This window comes from Pinus tabuliformis, chromosome 5_2 (genome assembly GCF_031772625.1).
Source record: "Pinus tabuliformis cultivar Carrire ecotype Pingquan chromosome 5_2, CPIR1, whole genome shotgun sequence".
Classification (NCBI taxonomy): Eukaryota; Viridiplantae; Streptophyta; class Pinopsida; order Pinales; family Pinaceae; genus Pinus; species Pinus tabuliformis.
In genome coordinates, this window is record NC_142306.1 from 614,665,450 (window position 1) to 614,685,540 (window position 20,091).

Here is a 20,091-nt window from a genome sequence, read left to right on the forward strand (position 1 = left end):
CATGAGCAGAGATTGAGTAGAAATGAAAACTCATCTCTAGAGCATGCCTTTAAGACCCAGATGTCCTTTGGAAGAGGAAGAGGTCAAGGCAGAGGAAACAAGAGAGGAAGAGGCAGAAGCCAAAACAGAGGTGGAAGAAACAGTCCAGCAAATGCTCAAGGAAGAGGCAGCAATCCAAATCAGAACCAAGGCCAAGGTAGCAGCCAACAAAGTGGACAACATCATGCTCAAGGACAAAGGTATGATAAAGCCAATGTCCAATGTCACTATTGTAAAAAATATGGGAATTATGCAAATGAATGTAGGAAGAAGCAGCATGATATGAATAATAGATCTAATGCAAATTTCACTAGAGAAAATATCAGCCAAAATAATTTGTTTTTCGCCTATAATATGACTGAAGAAAAGAGTGAAGATGTATGGTTTCTAGACTTTGGTTGCAGTAACCATATGACAGGAAACATAACCCTGTTTTCTATGTTAGATCAGAGTGTGAAGTCACAAGTCACACTAGGGACTGATAATAAAGTTTCTCTTATGGGAAAAGGTGAAGTAAATGTTTTAACAAAGAAAGGTGAAAAGAAAACCATATCAGATGTTTATTATGTTCCTGGAATGAAATGTAATCTCATAAGTACTGGACATCTTATTCAAAAGGGGTACAATGTTTTCTTTGTGAATGATGTATGCACTATCGTGGATAAAACACCTAGCAAACAATGTATTGCTGAAGTGAAGATGACAAGGAACAGGATGTTCCCTCTCAAAATGAAAGCAGATTTAAAAAATGGAGAAGAAATAGCAGCAGTGACACAAGAGGCTTTCCAAAGCGAACCAAAGGATGAAAATTGGTTGTGGCATTTGAGATTTGGACATCTCAACTTTGGAGGTCTTAACTTGTTGAATAGAAAAGGAATGGTAAGAGGATTACCATTGATAGAGAAAACAGACAGCCTTTGTGAAGGTTGTATCTTGGGGAAACAACACAGAGAAAGTTTTCCATCTGGGAAAAGCATAAGGGAAAAAGCACCCTTAGAGATTGTCCACTCAGATTTATGTGGACCGATGCAAACTCCATCACTTGCAGGCAGCCACTACATGCTAACATTTATTGATGATTTTACTAGAAAAACTTGGGTTTATTTTCTGAAGAACAAAAGTGAAGTGTTTGAAAGATTTTTCAATTTCAAAGCACTTGTAGAAAACCAAAGTGGGCTACATATCAAAGTTCTAAGAACTGATAGAGGAGGTGAGTATATCTCCAAAGAATTTCTATGTTTTTGTAGAGAAAATGGAATTCATAAGCAGTTTACCACTAGGTACACTCTGTAGCAAAATGGAGTTGCCGAAAGGAAGAATAGGACAATCATGGATATGGCGAGGAGTATGTTAAAGGAAAAGCATTTGCCAAATGATTATTGGGCTGAAGCTGTACACTGTGCAACATACATTTTGAATAGATGCCCTACAAAAGCAGTCATGAACAGAGTGCTGGAAGAAGCATGGAGTGGGACAAAGCAAGGAGTCACCCACATGAAAGTTTTTGGATGTGTGGCTTATGCACACATTCCAGATCAACTAAGGAAGAAGTTGGATAGCAAAGGGGAGAAATTTATTTTTATTGGATACAGTGAGGAATTGAAAGCTTACAAGTTTTATAACCCATCCACCAAGAAGCTTATTGTGAGTAGAGATGTGCAGTTCATTGAGGAGGAAGCTTGGTATGGAAGCATAGAGAAAACAGTGAATGTTAAAAACTCTTTTTCACATGATGAAGATGATGAGGAGATGGCTGAAATACATCCCCAAACAGCAGCACCAACACAAGGGCAGCAAGAGACACCCTTGAGGAGAAATGAAAGTGCTTCTCCAAGCACACCACAAGGAGGAAATTCAAGTGCTTCTTCAAGCACTTGTACACCAAATGAAAGAGGTAAGAAGTTCAGAAATTTAAGTGACATTTATGAACAAGAGGCAGCAAATGAAGGTATGAATTCTTTGTTTGCTTTATATTGTCATGTTGATGACCCTGTTCATTTCGAAGAAACAATTAAGGATAGGAAATGGATAGAAGCTATGGATGAGGAGATCAATGCCATAGAAAGAAACAAGACATGGGATTTAGTTGAACTACCAAAAGGAAAGGAAGTCATTGGAGTTAAATGGGTCTACAAGACCAAGAGTAATGTTGAAGGCAAAATAGAAAGACACAAGGCAAGACTTGTTGTCAAAGGATACAAGTAGCAGTATGGGAGAGACTATGAGGAAACTTTTGCACCGGTTGCTAGAATGGAAACTGTGAGAGCAGTGCTATCCATAGCAGCACAAAACAAGTGGAAAGTTTACCAAATGGACGTGAAGTCAGCATTTCTAAATGGAGTGTTAATGGAAGAGGTTTACATTGAACAACCTCTAGGCTATGAAAAGAAAGGCCAAGAGCACAAAGTGTGCAGATTGAAGAAAGCTCTTTATGGGCTGAAGCAAGCACCAAGAGCGTGGTACAATAGGATAGATTCCTATCTACTGGAAAATGGATTTGAAAAGTGTGAGGGAGAACCCACCCTCTACATCAAAGAAAAGGATGGTAAAATACTAGTTGTTGTGTTATATGTTGATGATGTTATTTTCACAGGTAATGATGATTATCTTATTGAAAATTTCAAGACAGTTATGAAAGAAGAATTTGAAATGACTGACATAGGTTTGTTGAGATACTTCTTAGGAATAGAAGTAGAACAAAATGGAAATGGGATTTTTATATCACAAGCGAAATATGTTAATGAGCTGTTGGAAAGATTTAATATGCAGGAGAGCAAAGCAGCAATCACTCCCATAGTGATGGGATTAAAACTCAGCAAAGAGGACAACAACAAGGATTTTGATCCTATTTTGTACAAGAGCATAGTTGGCAGCCTCATGTATTTGACTGCAACTAGGCCGGATATAATGCATGTTGTTAGTTTAATTTCCAAATTCATGGAGAGGCCAAAAGAAGCACATTGGCAGGTAGCAAAAAGGATTCTGAGGTATGTTAAAGGTACTAAAAGGTTTGGCATTTTATATACTATTTCAGAATGTTTAGATTTAATTGGATAAACTGATAGTGATCGGGATGGAAGTGTAGATGATCAGAAAAGCACATCCGGTTATGTTTTTCACATGGGTTCAAGAGCCATTTCATGGGCTTCTAAAAAACAGCCTATTGTAGCGTTGTCTACAGCAGAAGCAGAATATGTGGCAGCTACAACAGTAGCGTGTCAAGCAATTTGGATGAGAAGGATGTTAAGAAGTTTATGCCAAGAGCAAGCAAAAGGAACTGTGATTTTTTGTGACAATAGCTCAGCTATTGCATTATCCAAGAATTCTGTGTTTCATAAGAGAACGAAACACATTGACACAAAGTTTCATTACATCAGGGAATTAGTAAACAATGGAGAAATTGTTTTAAAACACTGTAGAACTTAGGAGCAGGTTGCAGACATTCTGACCAAACCATTGGGACAGAAAAGTTTTGAGTTTTTGAGGAAATGTCTGGGTATGACTGATAACCCAGCAGTTGAAATTAAAGGGGAGTGTTGAAATGCTAATTCCAACTCCAATGTTTATTTCAGAAAACCGCCATGGGAGTTCCCCGCACTGCCTTTCACGAACAGTTTCGAGGGGGTAGCGATCACATTTACCTGCTGACACATGGTGTGAGCAGTTTTCCAAAACAAATTTCCCCGGCGGGTAAAGTTCGGTAAAAAAGGACCTCCGGGTAATTGCGATAGCCGTTCGATTGACATCAAAGTTTGATGTACAGGCCTGCACCATGGAGCATTTATTAGTTGAAGTGACGTGAAGGTTTATTTACAGCCATCGTTTATCAGTGAAACAATAAATGAAATTTACTGTGGTCGTAGAATGTAGGTAAAGCATTTATTTTGTTTTAATTCACGGATGTAAGTTTTTTTTTGCAGCACAAAAACATGTAATTATCATATGTTTTTTTTTGTTGGAATGTAATGCGAAGAAGTGTGTAATGTAACAAGTAAAACAATAGGTTATGCCCTGTTTTGAAGTATATGCAATGTAATGAAATGTAGTGCAACAATGCGTATGTATGAAGCGCAGATTTTTTTTTTTTACACAGTAGTGTAAATTTTCAAGTAGAGACAGAGCCTTTTATGCATAGCAGTGTTTTTATTTTTCAGAAGAGACAGAGTAAATTTTTTTGGAACTGCATCTGAAGCAGGCTAGGTGTAATCCCTCTGTCGGAAGAAGAATTTTTGTAACAACAATATTAGTAATGAATACAAGTTTCCTTTTGTGTGTGTTGCTGAAACTCTGTCTTCAGCAAAAACAATTTTTTGTTCCTCTGTGTTAAAAACAGAGCATTATTCTCTGTTCAGTTATTTTGTTTGGAATTATCAGAAATTCCCAACATCCAAGATACAAGTTATTGATTGTTATTAGACTTAGATGAGTCATCTCTGACTTTGGCCCTATATAATTTTTGCGCACACTGGGTTATCATCGAATTTGTTCAAACTTCTGACAAGCCTTTGGTTGGGCCGAGCTCTCCAGCCCAAGAATTGTTTTGGTAGATCTCTCTTGATTCATTTTGCTGTCAATTTAATCCATTATTTTTCAATGAATATAACAAAAAGTTTCTTAAGCAACTACTTAGTGATTTGGTCAAATGATCATTGTTTCTATCTCTAACTATGCCAACAGAAAAATGAAACAATTGATTTTGTCTCTAGTCATTACTCCGTTCTTTTTCTACAGCTGCAAACATTGATTTTGTAAATTCACATCCATGCTTACAGAATGAAGAAAACACGGAGGATTAATATTTATTATCTAAAAATGGTTGTTGATAAAACACTAGTTCAAGTTTGGACTATTTACCAACACACTATCTCCTTTAATGGGCTTCTGAGATGTTTTATTCAACCTTCTCATTTAGACAATGTTCCTGAAGCCTTCTCATTTGGAGGATGTTCCTGAAAGCGTGCTCTTGATTTTTTATGATAAATAAGCCCACAAAGCCCAGAGATTAGCCTAACATCAAGTCAAATGTTCATAGTTCGTATGATTATTTTGACAATAGTCTTTGTAACACACGTGACCTCAAATTGCTTTTCACCACAATGCATCCTTTTATAGTAAGCTAGTTGGCAGTAAATGATATCTACACTAATAGAAAACCCCTTCATTGCAAACTAGAGAAATGAAATTCCATAATAATTCCAATTCCACACCCATTTCTCGACATCGTTTCTTATTCCCAGTTTTGGATGCAATTCCACTCCCAGTTCTTGATGCAATTCCAAGCACGAATCCTAGATACTGGGTTAGCTACTATGAAGATTCACTAAAAGATCAACATGCCCATGTCAAAATTTAGTGGTGCTGGTTTACATAGCTTGGAATCCATTTACAAAACTTGGAACAACAAGTGCATTCAGATGGTCCACATCTGAGCCATGACCTGGAAAATGATGCAGGGTCTACCATGCACCTTGAACACTTTTTGATCTCAACATTGGTTACATTTAATGGATAATTCCTTCTTCAAAAAGTGAAACCCTTCTGAATCAATGAATTTGATCCATTGTATAGTGGAAATGAACTTTGAGGATTTCACATTAAATCTAACCCATAGTTATGACTCATACCTTGCCTTCTATTACTATGTTTTCATAGAATTTGCCCAAAATCTGGATGGGTGTTGGACTTTTTTATTAAAAAATGTAAATACTATTGAGAGCCTATAGATACTTTTCCAAATTCTCTTTTCTTATCTGTAACAACATTTGCTAAAACCATGAAATAAATTTGTTGCTTATTCTTTGTTCATCATACGATCACTTGAGTTTATAGAGTGAAAAACTCCTTTGGTCAACTCAAGATACTACTTGGATCAATTTTGTACAAAACTTGACGAATCAGTAGAATGGAACCATGTCTCAAGAAGTAGTTTTAGTTTTCGAATTTGTTCGAACTTCCGACAAGCCTTTGGCTGGGTGAACCATTTTGGTAAATCTCTCTTGATTCATTCCGCTGTCAAGTTAATCCATTTTCTAAATTACAAGATGCTCATTTTGGAACTTGCAGCAGATTTTCATTGATAAAATGCATTAGAAGGTTGATTATAGTAACATGTACCTATCCTCTACTACTGCAAACGAAAAAAATATAGAATAGTTTCAACTCCATTATTCAAGTGTGAAGTCTTTAGATATCCATCTGACAGAGGCTTCCAACAGAACAATAGGTGGATTTGGATTTGCACCTCATCGTTCTTTCGCTTTTGTGTGATAAATAAGCCCACAAAATGAATTTCGAATGAGCTATGTGATACAGAAGTTATTCATAAATTGACATATAAATATTTTCAATGTCATACACAGATTTAAGCCCCTCAAAACCTTACATGGGCACCTATCAAATCTTTCCTTTTCAGCTCAACAAAGCGTAGAAATGACAACTGAATCTATCAGTACTAGCTCTTGATCTCAAATTGGTTTTCACCACAGTGCGTTATTTTAGGCTTGCATTGCAATCTCCCAACACCCATCAAGTATGGCAGGGAATTGCTGCTTTGCTCTTCCTGTTAACACATAAGTTCGATCGATGCTAGCACAGACCATGTTCAATAGTTAATAAATAAGATACTCATTTGGCGTATCAATCACATTCAATTTTTTGTCATCTTTCATTTTGATCCGTTCCAATTGCCAAGTGGTTGTCAGGGGAACGTCTGAAAGGATACTTAAAGGCCTTGAGGGAAAGGAAGGAATTACATGTTTCACTTCTACTATTGCCCGAAACTTGCAATGGTAAAAGTGACATTAGTAATTCCATCCTTGCACCCAAGGCAGTCAAGTCTCCTTTCAGATCTGCACTTGTTACAACCACTGGTCAATTGGAACAATTCATGGCTAAAGATGGAAGAAAATTGAATGCATTCAATACTCCAGGTGAGTATCTTATTTATTTATTATTTAATGCTCCTTGGGCCGATTGAAATTGTGTTTTAATAAGAGATATTCAGATTATTTTGTTGGAGAACATGATTGCCGTTACACCAAAACCTACAGGTGTTAGTAAACAGACACATCACTAGATTTAAGCACATGCCATGAAACACACAGGGAGCGTTGACCTACTACACTGCCATCAATGAGGAGCCAACAATCTCCCCCAACGCGAGCCTAAATAGACACATCACTAGATTTAAGAACATGCCACGAAACACACAGGGAGCGTTGACCTTCTACACCTCTATTAACGAGGAGCCAACAATCTCCCCCTCAACGCAAGCCAGGTGTGTTTCGAACTTGAGACCTTTGGCTCTGATACCACTTGTTGGAGTCACGATTTTCGTTACACCAAAACCCGCGGGTGTTAGTAAACAGAGACATCGCTAGATTTAAGCACATGCCACGAAGCACACGGGAGCGTTGGATCAACACTGCCATTAATGGGGAGCGAAACAACCTCCCCCCTCAACGCGAGCCAAGGGAGCGTAACATATTTATGTTTCTCTAGCTTATGAGAAGTTTTAATGGTTGAAAATTTTCCTTGAGATTCTAGAATTCCTCTCTTGCATTTGATTTTAGACTGTGGACAAAGTATATAAGAAAATTTTATGGCTTTTGATATTTTATTTTTTGGGAAGTGGCAATTGAAAGTTTTTTTTTTTTTCCAACAAATCTGATTTTTTGTTTTTTTTTTTATATGTAGGTGGAGCCTCGAGGTAAGCTTTAAATTTGTTGATGGTTAAACTTTAGTCTTATTGAAGGTTATTTCAATTTTGGTTTGAGGGTTGGAGTTTTTGGTGTTTTGAAAGCCTAGTTTAAGTCTAGTTTGCGGCCTAAGTTCTATTTTTATTTTTTAGGTGGTTGAGTTTTGTTGAAGGACTGTTGCAATGATATTTGGAGGGTTAGTATAGTTGGTTAATGCAGTGTTAAGGGAGCTATTAGTCCGAGTTGTTTTGATAGTAAGGTGGTGATAAGGCCGAGCCCTAATCTGGTAAGAAAAGGGTTCAAGTGGAATTTTTTTTTGGTAGGCATGTGGGCTACATAGGGTAAGTTTGTTTAGTGCAAAGGTTCATAAGATGCATTAAGTAGACCTTCAACATTGTAAAGACCTGTTTGGATACAATTTTATTGAAACACCTATGTAGTAGAAATAAATCTATAGGGTTGAGTGCTCAAAATTTCTCTTTGAACATATAATAAGCCTAAGCTACCTTTGAACAACAAGAGTTGAGGAAGTTGAAGTTCATGATGGGAAGACCTATTTTTGATCAAACATAGAGAACTAACATGTAGGAAATCAAGTATAAAGAACCAATTCAAGAAGCCCAGTTGGAAATAAGAAAGTTAAGGTGCATAGGTCAAGTGGTTTTGATGAAGCTTCAAGGTGCGAACATGAGGGTTGCATGGTTAGATAACTACTCAATTTTTTGAGGAGCATAAGTTATTCATAAAAAATCAAGTAACAACTTGAATAATTACCATGGTGCCTACAATTAAATGATTTGGTGCTTGGGTGGGGCATTGTTTTCTCCTAAAAGTTGGTGCCTACATTTTTTCTCATCAAGGTGAATGGAATCCATGCAAATGTTCTAAGTTGGTGCTTTCTTTGTAGAGGGAATTTTACAAAATATTTACAGAGAAAAATTGTATAAGTTTTTTCATGTTTTTCATGAATAATGTGAATCAGATGTTTTAGAAAATAAAATAGTTAAAAATAATGAAATATTGATTCACCTTCACTCTAAGTATTTCCAAAACCATACCTCTTGTTGTAAATGCCCATTTTCTATTGACACTAGAAATGTTGAAATAGCTAGGGTGAATCATTATTTTATTACTTTAACTATATTCCCTATAAAACATTAGAGAAATCATAATACAAAAGCCTTTATATCATAAACTCTTATACAATTTTATTTTATAAAATGTTTTGTAGGATTTTTGTATAAAGTAAACTAATTTACAACTTTTGTAGGCACTAACCTAAGTAACTACTCTGGAAAACCCATCCTGGTTATTGTTGGGAATAATGCTTAATCTTGTAATGTAATCGCTGACAAATTAGTCAGAAAATTTTGTGTTATGTGTGTGTATGTTATCAAAATTAGGGCAGCATATTTTGAGGGTGGTCAGTGCTCAAAATTAGGGTTCAGAAGATTGGTAGTGTTTAAGATGTTGACCTTTTTTATTGGAAAATATTTGTGGGAGATTGTTGAATCAGGTTATGAGCTTATTGGAATTCCCTTAAAGCCAATGAAATAAACAACAAGAAAGGAAGAAAGGAAGAAGAATTCTCAAGCTTTTTTTCACATTTAGATATCTCTTGATAAGAACCTATTTCCTAGAATATCAAGAGCAACAACTTCCAAAGATTCCTGGAAGACTCTACAAGAATCTTACCAAGGTATTGATCAAGTTAAGGTGGTCAAGATTCAGATTTTGAAGCGAGAGTTTGAGAATTTGAAGATCCAAGAAGATGAAAGTATAAGTGACTATTGTGTTAGAGTCAAAGATGTGGTCAATAAAATGGCTACACTTGGAGAAACTGTAAGTAATGAAGTTTTAATAAAAAAGGTATTGAGATCTTTAACACCTATATGGAATCATGTTGCCATAATCATATAAGAAATAAATGATTTTAAAAAACTATAGCTTGATCAATTGGTTGGATCCTTGATGTCTCATGAAGAAAGATTGAAAGACACTTTTGAAGGTGTAGAGAAAGTGTTTTCCTCTAAATTACAAATTAAGAAGAACGAAGATGTAAGTAGCAGTAGTGCTAAAAGAAATCAAGGACAAGGTAAAGGGCAAAGCCAAAATTATTCAAGAGGTAGAGGTAGAGGTGGCTCAAGAGGAAGAGGTAGTTCCAAGAGGAAGAGGTAGAGGTAGATTTAATAAGAGAAATGTTCAATGTTACTATTGTAACAATTATGGCCACTTTGAAAGAGAATGAAGAATGAAAGAAGGTAAAAATGCTAACTATGCGCAAGAAAGTAGTGAGTATCCTCCAGATCACTTATTTTTATCTTATGCCAAAGGTGAAAATACTAGTAAATATGTTTGGTACCTAGATTCTAGATGCTCTAACCACATGATAGGGAATGAGAAGTTGCTTTCAACAAAGGATGGAAGCTTCAAATCCAAGATATATCTAGGTGATGATAAACCATTGGAGGTTGCTTCCAAATGAGCTACGGAGGTCCAAACAAAAGAAGGTATAAAGAGTATTCATGACATTTATCATACTCCATGATTGAAGCATAATTTGTTAAGTATTGGGCAGTTATGTGAGAAAAATTATAAAGTAGTCTTTGAAAATAATACATGTACTATCTATGATAAGAATAAAGGAAACAGGGTGATCATTGTTGTGCCAATGACAAGAAATAGGATGTTTCCCTTAAGGTTTGATGAACACAACAACAACCTTGAAAATATGGTTTATGAGAATTCAAGTTGGTTATGGCATCTTAGGTATGGGCATTTAAATTTTCATAGTTTGAAGTTTCTAACCTCACATGCATTAGTTTATGGCTTTCCCAAGGTAGAGGAGCATAAAGAAGTTTGTGAAGGATATGCTAAAGGCAAGAATGCAAGGGAAAAGTTCCCAAAGGGAAATGCATGGAGGGCTCATCACCCACTTCAGCTTGTTCATTCAAACATATGTGATCCTATGCAGACTAATAGTTTGGGTAACTCGTCATATTTCATCATTTTTATTGATGATTACTCACGAAATTTTCGGGTATATATTTTAAAGGCGAAAAATGAAGCCTTGGATACATTCAAGAAGTTCAAAGCCCTTGTAGAAAAGGAGAAAGGGTGCAAGATCAAATGTTTGCAGACTGACCATGGAGGAGAATTCTGCTCAAAAGATTTCTAGAGTTATTGTGATATGAATGGCATCAGGAGGTAGCATACTACCGCATACACACCCCAACAAAATGGCATAGATGAAAGGAAGAATCATATTGTGGTTGAAATGGCAAGGTGCATGTTACAAACTAAGGGATTGAGTAATTCCTATTGGGGAGATGCAGTTGCTACAGTGGTGTAAATCCTCAACCATAGCCCAGCTAGTGCACACGAAAATATGACTCCTTATGAAGCTTGGTATGGAAAAATACCTAACGTTAACCATTTCAAATATTTTGGTTGTTTGGCTTATGTGCATGTACCTGATCAGAATAGAAAAAATTTAAATGCAAAGAGTGAGTTATGTATTTTTATTGGGTATAATGAGACAAGAAAGGCTTATAAATTGTATAATCCCCTCACTAACAAGCTTATTGTCTCAAGAGATGTAATTATTTATGAAGGGGGAGTTTATGGTCATAAAAAAGGCCATGTTGAGAATCCAAAATCTGTTTTGAATGGTGATATAATTATTGATCATGAGAAACCAACTAATGCTTCTTTATCTAGTGGTTTAACTCCACCAAGCAACCCTTTATCAATTTCTTCAGTATCAAGTTCAAGTCTATCTTCTTCTCCAAGTTCTACAAGGAAGGTAAAGAGATTACGTATATCTATCAGAGGAGTGCAAATTAAGCACATGAAGAAAACCTAATAGGTGAGACAGTGAATTTTGCTTTATTAGCTAAGGCTGATTTTGAACCATCATGTTTTGAATATGCATGTACTAATGAGGTTTGGGTGCAAGCCATGTAAGAAGAGATGGATTCCATTCACAAAAATGACACATGGGAGTTGAAAAATCTTCCACATGACAAGAAAAAGATTGACACCAAATGGGTCTACAAGACTAAATTTAATAGTGATGGGGGTGTTGAAAGACACAAGGAAAGATTAGTTGCTAAAGGATTCACACAAAAGTATGGAATTGATTATGAAGAGACATTTGTACCAATAGAAAGATAGGAGACCATTAGAATGCTAATTTCGTTAGCAACTTAGAAAAAGTGGAGCATACATCATATGGACGTGAAAAGTGCCTTATTGAATGGGTACTTAGAAGATGAAGTATATGTGGAGTAGCCACGAGGTTTTGAAGTGGAAGGAAAAGAGAATAATTTCTACAATTTGAAGAAGGCTTTGTATGGTCTCAAGCAAGAACCAAGAGTGTAGTATGCTAGGATTGATGCATGCTTTCAAGAAAATGGCTTCCAGAGAAGTAAGAGTGATCCTACCCTTTACTATAAACAAGAAGGTATTCATATTCTAATCATAATTTTGTATGTTGATGATCTATTGTATATGAGTAGTAGTTCTAATATGAATGATAAATTCAAAGTTTCTATGATGAATGAATTTGAGATGAAAGATCTAGGCCTCATGACATATTTTCTAGGAATGGAGGTTTATGAATTAAGGATGATATTTTCATTTGTTAGACAAAGTTTTCACACGATATGCTAAGGAAATTTGATATGCTTGGTTATAAACCATCCGCTACTCGAAGTCCTCATGGAGTTGTGTTATGTAGAGATGATGATGTTGCTTTAGTTGATGAGACAACTTACAGAAGTATTGTGGGGAGCTTCATATTTCTAAGCTACACAAGACCTGATATTACATATTCAGTTTCACTTCTAGGTATATGATAAATCCATCTAAACTACATATGAAGGCAACCAAGAGGATTTTAAGGTATGTGAAAGGGACTCGAAATTTTGGTATTCATTACTAATATTCTGAAAAGTTCAATCTTGTTGCATTTTGTGATTCAGATTAGGGAGGTAGTATGGATGATTGTAAGTTCACATCTAGAAATTGTTTCTCTTTTGGTTCTGGTTTGATTATCTAGAGCTCAAAAAAAAAACATTGTTTCCCTCTCATCAATAGAAGCGAAGTATGTTGCAATTTCCTCAACAAGTACACAAGCTCTTTGACTCAGAAAATTTTTGGAAGAAATTGGAGAAAATCAAATTCATCCTACATTGATTTATTGTGATAACGTAAATTCCATCAAGTTAACAAAGAATCCAGTTCATCATAGAAGGAAAAATAATTTTGACATGAAATATTACTTCATTTGGGATTTTGTGCAGAAGAAGGATATTTAATTAAAACACATAAATAATAATGATTAGCTAGCAAATATCTTCACCAAATTAGTTGCAAAATATTAGTTTTGGGCACTATGAGATAAGATAGTAAGCCCTCATTAATAATTTAGTGGGACATTGGGGATAATGCTTAAGCTTGTCATGTAATTGCTGACAAATTAGTCAGTAAATTTTTTGTTCTATGTGTGTATGTTATCAAAATTAGGGAAACATATTATTAGGGTTGTTAGTGCTCATAAGTAGGGTTCAGAAGATTGGTAGTGTTAGTAGATTTGTTTCAGATGATTAGTTAGTTGATTGATAGTCATATTAGTAATAATTTTATTATATAACAATGTACTTACTGGTTTGATTTGAGATGATATTTACAGGAGGGTTGAGCTCATGCAACGACTGTGTTTTATTTTTTCATTGGTTTTTATATATTTTTTTGTTATAATTATCTTGGTTTATGAGTTGTCTTAAAGAAAAGGGGTCGTTTTAGATTTTGCAGTTATCACCTCAACTTACAGGGAATTTCATCTTCTAATCCACATCCAAATTCTTGAAAGATGTTCCTTTTCAAAGAATGGCTTCAGAATGTTAACATCACTGTAACAAAACCACCATTATGGTCCATATTTATCTATATTTTCTTGAGGTAGTGTTGAAACAGATTTACTTGAGGCAAGATTAGCAATGATTTAAGCTAAATTTTGACATACATTTTACAAAATTGAATTTCTTGAGTCTAAGTTTTGAATAGGTTAGTCATTATTCGATGGTGATTTCAACTGGAATGAGCATTCCACACATGATATTTACATTCTTTATATGAGGTATGTGATTTTAGATTCTTTGAAAGTGTCTCTCCAATAGAAGCTTATCCCTTATTGATTCTAAAATGGGTGGAAGTGATTCTTCAATGAAGTCCTCAACACGATTAGTACTAGACCAATGTTTTAAACCTTTAGTCTAGGTAGAATACCTTTGTGGTGTTCACATGTGATGTCGAAATTCATTGAATCATAGTTGTGTTTCTATAGGACACAACAGATCCACACACAAGGAGAATTTAGTTAGAGTGTCTAGGCTAACAATTATGCTCTACATGTCGGAACCTATCTATCTTGAACATATGGTGACCTCTCTCACTTCCCACAAAGTTCGAATCAATCAAATTCAATATCGGGTCTAAGTCAAGGAATGATTGATGATAGAACTAAGAGAGTCTCAGTCTATTTGGTCCTCTATGTATCACACACAAAGTTGCATTGGGTTGATCTTGAAACATGGGATTTAACAAAGCTTGGAAAACTTACACAACTGAGGGAGAATTGGTTTCAGACAAAATAGTCACATATTCAACACGAAATATCAATCCATAAGGAATGCATTCTAACTTATATTATTTAATTGTGTAAACAAATTATATTTACAGGGACACATAGGGCTTACACCCAAACTTTATAGGGATATAAATTTGCCTCTTGAGATTTGTCACTTGTTATCCCTTGACTAATGATGATATTTCCATTTACTGGCTATAATATCTCTTAATAGAACAAAATTGTTTAAACATCTATTAATTGTTCCTAAAATTAACTTAGAACTTAACATCACACTTGTTGTTGTTTCACAAGGTCACATTAGCAAAATTCCAACTCATCTAAAATATTTTAATAGCCAAGATACTTTCTAGAATCAAGACACATGTAACACACTATTTCCAATTTACACAATTTACATCTGAGGGAAATCTTTTTCTCTTTTGGAATTTCACAAAAATGGTTTCCTATATGTTGATGCTTCTACATTAAACTCTCTAGGTTGAAATTTTTTGTGAATTTTTGGTCATGTGCCTTTATATTGGTTGTAATCCTCTTGGATCCTATACTTTATGTTGTTGTTGTTTACCAACTTGGCTCCATTGTTTCCCTGCTACCTTTAACTTTCCAAGATTCTAGACTTTATATTGTAGTGATCCACTGGTCTTGCTGATACAAAGTTATGCAATCAACTGCATTTTTATGTTGCTTGCCTTCATCATTTTGATATGCCTCATTTTAGGAAACTTCCTCATTAGCATCCATATTTCATCAATTTCATTACCTAACTTTGTTTTTAATTGAAACTTTCTACTATCATCTTCTTCTAGTTCCAAATTTACATGTTGAATATGCACCATTTTATTTATTAATATCTCCTCCAAGGATTTCAATTCCATGAATAGCTTTATGTTTTCATCACACTTCATGAACGGTTCCTTTAGCTACTACTATTCATCTTGTTTAGCCTTCTCATGACTATCTTCCCATGGCATTTTTGTCTTATTAAATTCAACAATAGGTTCTTGCAAACGTTCTCCTAAAATTTACTACTTAAGTATGTGTGGTCATTACTTTGATTGTCTAAAAATAAAACTTGTCTCCTTCCTTCTTGTAAGAGAGTTTTGATGATCTTATATGATATCCCGGTTTCAAACTTTGTCTTGCTTCAATGCCTTGAAAAGGAATTCCTTCATATTCCTTTGTACTTATGATAACTTGAAATGAGTGTCTCGCTTTAATACCTACAAAATATGCAACCATGCAAAAATTATCAATTTAAAACCCATAAGTCCCTTTGGCCTCATTCGGTACCTCTGGTATTAAATATTTAAAATTATATTTCTTCTCCAAAGAATCTATGACATTCTTAACAGATCTCTTATCAACATCATCATCTTCCTTCATGACAATTTGTAATGATTATCAACCCTCCTAACCAATTGTATAGTTTATTAGTTTTAAAAATTTGATTCTCTGGAGCCTCTTTTAATGCTCCAGACATCATTTTCTATTATGGACTTTTCATAGAGTCCATGAGACTTTATTTCAATCCCTTCTCGTTGTCTTCATCATCATATTCACCAAGAAGTGGTCCTTTTTATAGTTCATAGAGGTAAACTTCCTCCCCTCATACTCAATTTTCTTGACTTCCTTCATCTTCAATGAAGAACTTAGGCTATGATTTAGCCTCTTTTGTAGCAGAGGGAATTTTACCTTTTTCTTCCTCAACACCTAACCATGTCTTTGGTCTTCTTCCATTTTCTACAATTTCAACATTATAATGGCTCTTTCCTTTAATTCATCCAACAACAAATATTCTCACTCTTTCCCTTAATTCAATCATTTCTTAGTCAAATTCCTCTTGACTAATCCTTCCCCATGTTCCCTTCTATTTGGCATCTTCTCTTCTCCTTTTTTGATTACACTTGAATCCTTTGATGACTATCAATAGTTATCTTTCTTCCTCTTCTATGAGATTCCTCTTTCCCACCATGAGTTGCAACAAGTCTTCTCCATTCATCCTATCACCTCAATATTTTAGCAAGCCTTCACCTTAGCTAAGCCACTGGGCATTCCTTTCCTTCTATCCTCTAGAACCTCTTGAGCATTCCTTCATCTTATGGGATATTGCACCTATTTCTCACCTCTCTCAATAACTTATCTTGTCCTCTTGACTTCCATTTGAGGACTTCCACTACCCTCTATGCCTTTCCAACCTTAGTTGGAATACTTCTAATGTAGCCTCTTTTCTTTAAGGTTGTTTTCCACAACCTCTTTACTTCTTGCTGCCACCTTTATAGTCTCCTTAATGCTGGAATCTTCTTTTCAACTCTAAGGTCCATGTTTCTTTGTCATTCAGTGCACCAATATACTTTTACTGCAATTTCTTCAAATATGTTGATTATGTGGCTAGTAATCTCCTCAATTTGTTGTGTCCTGACTTTTGTTCTTTCCCCACTCTCTATACTATAATTGTGATTCCTTGTTGTTCCTATAATATTATAACACTACCAATTATCTTCGTTTTTTCATAAACTCCCTTAGTATGTGGTTACAGGAAATCCAAAGTTCCTATAACTAATACAAATAAGCATACTTTTGTTCAACTCCATTACAAGTTATTACAAAATATGCATATCTAGCTACTACTCATGTAAATATATTACATGATCATAGACTCTAATGCACTGAGATTTCATTCCAAATTTGAACCTTGACTTTATTAAAGAAGAGGTCTACTTACAGAATTTTTAGTCCCTACTCCTAGCTTCAACACTCCTTACGACTTTGTTGTAAGGATTTACACTAATAAGCTAGTACTTTCTCTTAGGAGCACTCTTCTCTTATTTCCCTTGCGTAAAATCCTCTCTACACTATTATCTTTGCCACTAGTCGCTATCCCTGATTCTTTAGTAGCCTCTTCAAGTTCGCCCATGCTAAATATTTTAAAACATATTGGTTGACTACAACATGTTTCACCTTATTCAAACCTAAGGAGCGTTACTCACTCTCATACTACTTGATATATCCCTTCCAGCTACTCTGGAAAATACACCCTCTTTGTCACCTTACACTCAATGCTTGTGAGATTATGACCCACAACCTCATGCTTGAATGCCACTCCTTCTCAAAGAATCAATTTAGATTTCCACATGTAAAAATCACTATAAAAAAACCAACATTCCACTTCTTAATGTAGCCAACCAAGATTTAGTCAACTCCATCACAAAATTGAAGGTTGCTACAATTTCATCACTACATACAATTCTCGACCTAGCCTTCGATCAACTACAAGCTTGACCTTCACTCCCTCTCATTTATTTATCTCATTCATATATGGTATTCAGAGAGTCTAGAAGAACATAAATTCCAATGCCATTAAAGGGTCAAATTTTTCCAGTTGTCTTTCGTTAGACACAAGTCACACAATAGTTTTTGTTTTGGTCTGCGACAATCGGGTTATCCATACGATTTAACATGAGACCACTCTACAAAGGATAGTTAAGCCCAAATTCATTTAGGGTCTAGATTGGTTCAATTTTTCTAGAGGCTAAATTGGTTCAGTTCTACTTGATGTTGGATTGACCCAAATTTACTTGAGGCCAAATTGACCCAAATTTACCTACTTAAGGTTGGATTAACCCACATTTAATGTAAAGCCTGATGAACTTTCTACAAAATGTTATTTTTCGAGTCACGACTTCTACAATTCAAGTTCTGAATAGATTAGTTGTTATTCAATCTTGATTTCAACATGAATGAGTAGTATACACTTTATGTTTACACTAATATTTGAAATATGTGATTATATCGCATTTGAACACTTATATCCCATAGAATATTACCCCTTGCTAATTCTGAAATGCATAGCAATGGGACTTTTGTGAAGTCCTCAACACTATTAGTACTAGACCAATATTGTAAACCTTTAGTTTGGTTAGGGTAACTTTATGGTGTTGGCATGTGATGTATGAATTCATTGAATCACATTTACATTGCTACAGGACATAACAGACACACACACATAGGGAATTTATGTAGAGCATTTACGGCAACGACTATCCTCCAGACACTATAACCAACTTGTTCTGAACATCTTATGAACTCTCTCGCTTCCCATAAAGGTCAAATAAATCAAACTCAATAATGGATCTAACTGAGGGAATTGGTTCATGATAGAAATAAGAGAGGCTTAGTCTATTCACTCATCTACAGATTAAACATAGTCTCATCAGACATACATTGAAACAAAGGATCTAATCAATCTTGGAACACTTAAACAACTAAGGAACAATCAATTTCACATAGAACATTCAAATATATAACATTTAATATCAACTCATACATGGTGTATATATGCACATAATATTGTTGCAAGAGAATGAAACCTAGCCCTATCATACCACATAAAATTACCATTGAAAAATATCCCCCCCCCCCAAAAAACTATAATCCTCCCTAGGTCACCTCGTCACCTTGACATTCTAGTAGACAAAGTATTCCACAAAACTTAGTTCTACTCCTCATATAGTTTTTCTTTCTCCTTAGCTCGAATCTCCTATTGCATATCTCAAACCTTATTCCTTAGCCAGCAATTTTTGGTTTCTAAATTGAGGCTCACATGTGGCTATAAACAATAGTTTTTTGGGCTATCCTAAAGTTGACTTCTCACCTAATGGGTTAACTTGACACTTATATAGGCCAAATTTTTCTATTGACATTGTTTATATATGCATGAATCCAAAAACAAACATTTCTACTCAATTGCGAGGACTTAGGAGGCACGCGGTTGATTAGTGGAAAAGTCTCAAAATAGGCCGGTTGATAATGTAGATCTCATTCTCATTTGGACTACCTTTGTGTAATATAAACACTTATGAGGGGTAAGGAACCTTCCTCTTAGTTGTAAAATACCATCCTTCTGGGTCTAACATCTTTCTTCTACATGCTCCTCATGGATTTGACATCAATGACAACACTAGTTCAACAAGCCTAAGACATCCTTTTAATTAGACTATACTCAAGATCATAAATTAACATATTGAAAGTTTGATGTAAAGTGAAATCTCTTATACATCTCATGTTTACATTCCTTCTTTTACTCTATATAATTCAACTGTGTCCATTGAGAACTCAATGCAACATCTTCATCATGACTATGTTGAATGAAGTATTCAGGTGCATCTAGTGGAAGTTTAACAAATCCATCCTTTCACTTATTATCAACATTGCTCCCAAATTTAATATATGAAAGATCAAAATTTTCCTCCCACGAAGAAAGTGGATAATAATATTCCTTTTTGGTTGAAAAATCATGGTTGAGACATCTAAATTTCCGTTTTTATTTTCTTGAAACCATATTGGAAAGTTTAAGAGATAAACACCACTTTCATGAATATTTTCTTAAATGACTTTCCAATTGAAAAATATTCTTTCTTAAATAAGAATCTCATATTTGTAGGTAGAGAATTCTAATAGTAGCTAAAAACGAGGAAATTGTCTAGAATGTCTTCTTGAGGAATCCACGAAGAATTTTCATAAATTGTTGGGATGGGGTCCCAAATGTTAAGTTTTGGTCAAATTTTGAGTTAAATTTTGTATAAAATGTAAATTCTTTGTGAAATGTGGAAGTGGAGTGCGAAGATAGGCAAAGTAAAAGGTACTTTAGTCCCTTAGGTGGGTAAGTAATAGGACAGTTTTGAGACTTCCACATGGTCCGTG